This window comes from Amblyraja radiata, chromosome 39, assembly GCF_010909765.2.
Source record: "Amblyraja radiata isolate CabotCenter1 chromosome 39, sAmbRad1.1.pri, whole genome shotgun sequence".
In the NCBI taxonomy this organism is placed as follows: domain Eukaryota; kingdom Metazoa; phylum Chordata; class Chondrichthyes; order Rajiformes; family Rajidae; genus Amblyraja; species Amblyraja radiata.
Genome location: NC_045994.1, coordinates 8,405,300 through 8,412,186, shown reverse-complemented (window position 1 = coordinate 8,412,186; position 6,887 = coordinate 8,405,300). Strand labels below are relative to the sequence as shown.

The 6,887-nt window shown below is 43.6% G+C and overlaps 1 protein-coding gene across 2 annotated transcripts in view; it reads left to right on the top strand.

Moving 5' to 3' along the window:
- The first annotated feature begins 1,195 nt into the window (after window positions 1-1,195).
- rhobtb2 (Rho related BTB domain containing 2) overlaps window positions 1,196-6,887 on the top strand; it is a 52,362-nt gene continuing 46,670 nt past the window's right edge. For both annotated transcript variants that reach the window (XM_033013737.1, XM_033013736.1), the window contains exon 1: window positions 1,196-1,644. The gene's annotated coding sequence lies outside the window, so the exon portion shown is untranslated. The remainder of the gene's footprint in view (window positions 1,645-6,887) is intronic.

The following is a 6,887-nucleotide window of genomic DNA, read 5'->3' as shown; positions in this document are numbered from 1 at the left end:
GTCATGTGTCCCTGTATAGGACAATGAAATTCTTGCTTTGCTTCAGCACACAGAACATAGTAGGCATTTACTACAAAACAGATCAGTGTGTCCATATACCATAATGTAAATATATACACACATGAATAAATAAACTGATAAAGTGCAAATAACAGATAATGGGTTATTAATAATCAGAGTTTTTCCGAGCCAGGTTTAATAGCCTGATGGCTGTGGGGAAGTAGCTATTCTTGAACCTGGTTGTTGCAGTCTTCAGACTCCTGTACCTTCTACCTGAAGGTAGCAGGGAGATGAGTGTGTGGCCAGGATGGTGTGGGGCTTTGATGATACTGCCAGCCTTTTTGAGGCATAAAATGAGAAGATTGTTGGACAAACGCGCTACAGCAATGACAGTCTCTTCGTCTGACATCTACAATCACATACGGTTGTGGAGTCCGGTGATTAGTTAAAAAGGGGTGAGTTAGTAACAATATTGAAGAAAAGAGAAAACATTAGTTACGAAAAATACAACTTTAGGAAGTTGCCTTTTTAGAGTGTCACAGTAGTTCCAAAATAACAATTTATTCCTCACAAACATGATATATCTGCTTTAAACCCGACAGGAAATTGTCGAAAAGAATTGCCATCATTTGCAACCAGGCGTCAAATATAATTGTAATATGTTTGAGAAACCTGCGCTCCCTTGGGACGCCTCACGTTTTTCGGGACCACATTGAAGCAATTGGTGGCATGTACTTGGACCTTGTTCCCTGGCCTTTTCTTGGTACGTGTTTATTTCTGAAGATAGATAGGCACACAAACAAGCTGGAGTCACTCAGTGGGTCGGGCAGCATCTCTGGAGAACAAGAATAGGTGACATTTCGTGTCCAGACCCTTCTTCAGCTCTTTGTGTCTATCTTCGGTGTAAACCAGCATCTGCAGTTCCTTCCAGGTCAGGTCTCGACCCGAAAACGTCGCATATCCATCCATTCATTCCTTCTCTCCAGAGATGAGATGCTGCCCGTCCAAGCTGAGTTACTCCAGCATCTTGAACGAATGTATCTTTACTCTCGCTTCTCCTGTGTCGAAGGTCCTACCCTTCCGGTGCCGAACGACGTCAGACGATTGGCATGAGGAGGGACCAATCGACGGCCGAGTTGCGGACCAAGGCATTGTGACGCAAAGTGGGTGGGGTGGCGCCTGAGCCAATGGGGAAGGGGCGAGGAGGCGGGTCTAGTTCTATCCTGCAACTTGCATTGTGCTCGCTGCAGAATCATTTTATTTTTATGAATGAAATAATAGCTGCAGCGTGAAGCGAATTAGCGGATGGTTTTGATGAAAAGCAAGACCGATCATTTCTCTCTGCAGTTTCTACACCCGGCACAGCATCTTCATCCAATATTTATAGACAGACAGGGCTTCTTATTTTCTGCGGAAGCATGATTTTCCCAGTGGTTATGCAGATTTTCCATCCCGCTTTTCTTTTGTTGTGCGAACGTTTTTATGTTTTTGCTCAATAGTGCAGCCACTCACTCAGTTACGATGTCGACCTATTTGTTTTTAATTGATACACTTCAAATGGATACAATGATCAAGGTACTTGCGAATCCCTGAAGAATAAGGAGCAGAAAAGGATCTACTTCCTCATACTTCCATCAAAAAACGGTGCGTTGTGAATTTCATTATTCCTCGGGTATTTCTGTCCGCTGCTATATATGGAAAGGTGTGTGCGGTTTTATTTTTGTTGCCAATGTCAAGAGACTGGCCGAGCGCGCACCAGTGGCTAAGTTGAGCTAGTTGCCCTGGAAACAGGAATCGGTGCCGAAGCGAAGTGGGTTAGTTCACCCCAGAATTTGCGGGCTCTCAGCCCTGGGCGGAACTTACCCCGATTAACTGGCGATGGTGGAGCTTCACACGAACAACAGCGCTGGCGGTGAACACAACCCTTGCCAGATACAACGCCTTGGCTGCTCTACCCGAATATCCGAGTGTAACTCCCGTATGAGTCCCGCTCTTGTCCGACCCGACTGTCTTCATCGAGTTGAGGGAAGTATAAGCAGTGGAGCTCCCTATTCGTGTGACTTCTCCAGGAACCCTCCCGTGGACGAATATCCCACGTACTCTTGCACTCGCGGGTGTTGCGGGATAGATTAATAACTGAGATATTTTCTTTTTGTGAAATTAACCCACGGAATTCTTTATTTACGTTGTATGGGGCAGGGAAATACATATGGCTATTATGACTAATGCAATTTAGAGTTTGAATCTCTACGCCTAATTACCGCAGATAAGTAGGATCAAAGGTTAGCGTAATTCGAGATAGATTTGCAGTAACATTTTGAAACTACCATTGCCAGAATAATTGTACATACAAATCCTTGCATTATGGTGTATTGATCGCACAGCTTGTGATTTTTAAACTTGCATCTGAAGCTCTTAAATATTTCCATTGTAACTCGACCAACCCCAAACAAAGCGGCCTGTTCACATTATTAAGACATAACGGACTCCTGAGGATATATTACAGAGCTAGAAGTTGACTATTGTTTCCCTCCCTCCGGACGCCCCCTAGCTTGCTGAGTAATTATAGCATCCTCTGTTTTTATTTCAGATTTGCAGCATCTGCACATTTCAACTTTTCCATTACGGAATCGGAACATTTTTTGGCACATGACTCAACACTTAGTTTATTCAACGGTTGCAACACAAAACTTCCAGTATAAATTTAGAGAACAAGTAATCCGCAAGGATTAGGTTTAAAACGCAAATTCAAATGCACCTGAACAGTTTTCGAATGACACACAGAGCAATTGGAATTACAATTAAGCTGATGTATAGAGGGCAGATTGATGAAGGTCAGTCTCTGAATAGGGAAATTGTTGCAGCGGGAAAGAGGGTCTGATAAATCATAGGAGCAGAAGAAGGCCATTCGGCCCATTGAGTCGATGTTGCCATACAATCATGGCTGATCGATGTTTCACTCTCCACCCCATTCTCCTGCCTTCTCCCCATAACCCTTGACACCCTTGCTAATCAAGAATTTGGTGTGCACAGTGGCGTAGCGGTAGAGTTGCTGCCTTACAGCTCCAGAGACCCAGGTTCGATCCTGACTACGGATGCTGTCTGTATGGAGATTGCACGTTCTCCCTGTGACCGCGTGGGTTTTCTCCAGCTCCTCCGGTTTCCTCCCACACTCCCACGTTTGTTGGTTAATGAGCTTCTGTAAATTGATCCTGTAAAATGTTCTGTAAATATGGAGGACTAACAAGTGTACAGGTGATCGCTAGTAAGCGTGGACTCAAAGAACCAGTTTCCTCTGACCGTGTTCCTCGAACTGTGAGCGTGTGGGGTGGGGGAGGGGGAGGGCGGTGAAGCGCTGGAGGCGAGAATAGGCCAGGATCAATCAGGACCTGCCACAAATGACCACAGGCAGAGTGATTTTTTGGTAGGCCCATTGCTGGCTTGGGAAGGTGTGAATTCAAGAGGGATACAATGTGGAGAACTGGTTTAAATGAGTAGGGGGGAGGAAATAGGCAAGGGGAACATGGGTAGAAGTTACTTAGAATTTGAGAATTTACCGAACTGAGTTTTAAGCTATCCAAGCGAAATATGAGTTGCTGTCCCTCCAATTTGCATGTGGCAATGGAGGCATCCCAGGACAGAAATGTTAGTATGGGAATGGGAAGGGGCGTTGAAATGGTTGGCAACCATTGGAGATCCCATAGGCCTGGGCGGACTGAGCATAAGTATTTAGTGTAACAGTTGCCGAGTCTACGTTAGGTCTCTCCAATGTACAGGAGCCCACATCACGAACAACGGATGCAGTGGATGAGATTAAAGGAGGAACATGTGAGCCTCTATCTCACCTAAAAGGATTGTCGGGGTCCCTGGATGGAGTCGAGGGAGGAGGTATAAGGACAGGTGTGGGATTGGCTTTAGATGTAAGTAAAGGTAGCAGCTTGATTCTGGATAGGTGTGAAGTCAAATTATTTTTGTTGAACAAGACGTAATGAAATAAATTGAGGAAAATATTCAGTGAGATCTCAGTATTGCAAGAACAATAGAATTATGTGGTGCACAGTGGCGCAGCTGGTAGAACAGTTGCTTCTCAGCGCCGGAGACCAAGGATTGATTCTAACTCGGATGCTGTCTGCGTGGAAGGTTCTCCTTGTGACCACATTGATTTCCTCTGGGTGCTCTGGTTTCCCTCCCACATCCCAAAGACGTGAGGGTTTGTAGGTTTATTGGCCTCTGTAAATTGCCCGTAAGGAGTGGATACAGAAGTCGGATAACAGAGAACTAGTGTGAACGGGTGATCGATGGTCGGAGTGGGCTCGGTGGGCTGAAGTGCCTAATTCCAAGCTGTATCAGTGAATCAATTAATAATGTAAAATAATTCTGTATTGCCATTCATGGCCTCAGGAAATTCTTGAGTGCCTGACAGTCAATGACATGAAATCCTGGTCATCAAAATATAGAGAATGCAAAAGCCATTTTAGAAAGAGCTAGGAGCCACTGGATAACAAGATAACATGTATGACTCAAAGATAGACACAAAAAGCTGGAGTAACTCAACGGGACAGGCAGCATCTCTGGAGAGAAGGAACGGGTGATGTTTCCGGTCAAGACCCTTCTTCAGACTGGTTAGGGATAAGGGAAACCTCTTCTTCTACTTCTTCTTGCGTATGGCGTGCACAGCCTAAAGTTGTAGGACAACTTGTTCTATTTGATCTTACTTGATTGTGCATGCCAGGTTGATTGTATTCGTCGAAACAGGGCGTACCACGTGGAGGTTGCAATCTCCCACCCCGGATAAGGGAAACGAGAGAAAGACGGTGATGTGGAGAGATAAGGAGCAATGAATGAAAGATATGCGTAAATGTAACAATGATAAAGGAAACAGGCCATTGTAAGCTATAACAAGAAGCTTGTGCGACTTGGATGGGGGAGGGATAGAGAGAGGGAATGCCGGAGTACCTGAAATGTGAGAAATCAATATTCGTACCACTGGGCTGTAAGCTGCCCAAGCAAAATATGAGATGCTGTTCCTCCAATTTGCATTTAGCCTCACTCTGACAATGGAGGAGATCTGGGACAGAAAGGTCTGTGAAGGAATGGGAAGGAGAATGAAAGTGTTTAGCAACTGGGAGATCAGGTTGGTTCAGGCGGGCTGAACGAAGGTGTTCCGCGAAGCGATCGCCCAGTCTGCGTTTGGTTTTGCTGATGTATAAGAGTTCACAAACTAAAAAACGGATACAGTAGCAATGTTACAAAATTTTGAGATTTTAAAAATCAAGTCTGCAATTTATCCCATCAGATAAAGCATAAAAATAAGTTTAATTTGACACCTAATTCACTTTCATATCTCAAGTATTTAAAAAGTTATGGCCATTTTCATACTGGGAAATGAGCATCTTGTTCCCTATTGATTTTCTATGGACATAACAAAAAAGCTGTGATCGTGAACAGTCAAAAGCCCATAACTTTCTTAAAAATTAAGAGAGCTGAATGAAATTTTCAGTTATCATAGATTGAAGCATTCTGAAACAAATATAAAATAATCTTACTTGGATGACCTGAAATTAAAGCATATAATTAGTTAGTTACCTAATTGTAGCTAATTTCAGACTTCAATTACTAGATCTAAACATCTATCCATTTCTTAATAAATGATTAACATTTTTAAATAGCCTAAATGTCCAAATAATATTCACAAATAATTCACAATAAAACATGATTTTAAAATCTCATTTACATTAATTTATAGACCAAATGGAAGGAATTTAGTGTTTAATTGCTGTAAATTAAAGTCCATTTAAATCAGCTTTCCAGTGGGTCCCTGTGGAACGCGCTGGTTTAGAACGTTCACATTGCGGTAGATTTGTGCCTCAAATGCCCAGAAAAATACTGTGGGATATAATGGGCCCAAAATGAGCTACTCGCAATATTAAACTTTGTATAAAGGGATCTTAAGAAGCCCTTTTTAATGTAAAAATATACAGCATACCTTCAGATATTTGCTTTATGAGACCCTGCGGTTGCTGGCGGTCGCGGGTTTAGAGATTGATTTTTAAACTACTATAACTATTTTACGAGGCCTTTAAAACTAATAATAGCTTTTGCGACGGGGTCTTCCAGCGATTTTTCGTTAATAATTAACTAGGCTGAACATCTTCGATTGGAACAGCCTAGAGAAAATCGCGTTTTAAACCCACCCCCCTCTAAACGGCGCCAAAATCGCGCACACCCTCAGCGGCAGATTTTCAACGACGCTTCAGGTAGGCTTTGCAACATACCTAGATACAGTAGCGAGGTTGGAGGAGGTGCAAGTGAACGTCTGCCTAACCTGAAAGGACTCGGGGTTCCAGGACAGAGTCGAGGGAGGAGGTGTTGCATCTTCTGCAGTTGCAGGGGAAAGTACCTGGGGAGGGGGTGGTACGACTGATGCTCTTTAAAGGATAGATAATATAAAGTTATAGAGTCATACAGCACAGAAACAGGACCTTCGGCTCAACTTGCCCATGCTGACCAAGATGCCCCACCTGCCCACATTTGGCCTATGCCGCTCTAAACCTTTCCTATCCTTGTATCTGTGCAAATGTCTTTTAAATGTTGTGATAGTACTGCCTCAATTACCTCCCCTGGCATCTTGTTCCAATACCCACCACCCTCTGGGTATCTGGGTCATCAGATCAATGCGGTGTAAGAAGGAACTGCAGATGCTAGTTTAAAACGAAGATAGACACAAAAAGCTGGAATAACTCAGCAGGACAGGCAGCATCTCTGGAGAGAAGGAATAGGTGACGTTCGGCTCGAGACCCTTCTTCAGAGTCAAATTCGACCACGTATTATGCAACATATGAGATAGCGAAAAAGGCAGTCATTACTAATCAGCTGCATTGAAACAG